Source organism: Plasmodium reichenowi, chromosome 12 (genome assembly GCF_001601855.1).
Source record: "Plasmodium reichenowi strain SY57 chromosome 12, whole genome shotgun sequence".
NCBI classification, from domain to species: domain Eukaryota; phylum Apicomplexa; class Aconoidasida; order Haemosporida; family Plasmodiidae; genus Plasmodium; species Plasmodium reichenowi.
The window spans coordinates 1,926,551-1,928,370 of NC_033657.1; positions in this window are offsets into that span (position 1 = coordinate 1,926,551).

Consider the following 1,820-nt stretch of genomic DNA (forward strand, 5'->3'; position numbering starts at 1 on the left):
AAAAAAAAGAAAAAAAAAGTGATATACAAATATGAAAAATTAAATATTAAAATATAATAATAAAAAACCAAAAAAAAAAAAAAAAAATTTTAAATTAATTAATATAAAACACGTTAAATAAAAAAATATATATATTATATATAAATATTTATATAGATTATTTAATATTTTCCAAAAAGAAAAAAAAATAGACAATCATATAAATTAAAATATATCTTTATTACTATGTAACTCTTTCAGTATATCAAGTAATAATATGATTTTTTAACATAACTAAAAAAATTATTTTAATTTATTTAATAATACAATATACTTAAAATAATAATAAAGAAAATAAAATGATATTAAAAAAAAATTATATATTTCTGTTTTATTATTTATTTAATAGAATTCTTAAACATAAAATATATATATTGTATTTTTCAAAATAAAAAATGGTATATGTACTATAATCAATGATATGCAATTTAGTGCATAACAAAATTGGTATATATACATATTTTTTAATATTATATTATTATTTTTTTTTTTTTTATATTATGCAAGTTTTAAAAATAAAATACGTTTCAGTATACCCATTAGAAAAAATCTATTAAAAAATAATTGAAGTAAAAAAAAAAAAAAATAATAATATATTATAATACAATATAAACAAAATAAATAAAGAAACAAAGAAATAATCAAAATAAGTAATAAAAAAAAAAAAATAATATATTTTATTATATAATATGAATAATAATTTTTTAAATAAAGATATGTGTATGCACATATATTTTTATGTTTTTATGTGTAAAAAAAATATTTTTTTAAAATAATACCTATTAAAAAAAAATATATATTTATATTGGACATTATAAAAAAATTGCATATTATTTTATATATAAAATTCGAAGGAAAATAAGGGAAGAATAAAATTTGTTAATTTGTTAATTTGTTAATTTATTTATCTATTTATTTTTTTTTCTTTTTTGATGATATTAGTTATACATTTGGTATATTAATTAAATTTTTATTTTTAAATTGATCAATAAAAAAAAAAAAAAAAAAAAAAAACAGTGATAAGTAAATAAGTATATAATTAATATAAAAAAATAAAACATTGAAAACAGTTATTGGATATATCTTTATTTTTTTCTAAAGAATACTTTTATTCTATAGCATTTCACCATAAAATTATTTATAAAATTTTATTTTTTTCATAAGACAATTTGTTTAAAATGTTCATATTGTAAGACTAATATTTTTATTTCTATGTATTATATTATTTAAAATAATTTTTCTTAAGAAAATGTGTAGAGTATTAAATATATACTTCATAAAAATGAACGTTTCCTTATTTTAATTTCCTTTTATATACCTATTTTTGAAATATTATCGAATGAAAGAAATTTCTTTTTAGTAATCTTAAATAGTATACTACTTTTAACAATTACAGGACAAATTAAAAATAGGTTCATTTTCTTTTTTTTTATTATGCTTGTCATATATACCTTAAAAAAAAAAAAAAAAAAAATCATATGTATTTAAATAAAAGTATTTTATATGATCAGAAGAAAATGTCTTATCTAATCTACTTAAAATGTTATTTTTTTTTTATTGTACTTATAAAATAATACATTCAAAGCAGTTTTGTTTTTTAAAACTTATGAGAAAAAAAAAAAAAAAAAAAAAAAAAAAAAAAAATTAAAAAAAAAAAAAAAACAAAAAAAAAAAAAAATAGCAAAAAAGAAAAAAAAAAAAAAAAAAAAATTTATGCATACATATTTGAATACAATTTTTTTTTATGAATAATAATTTGTAATTTATTTTTTTTTAATTTT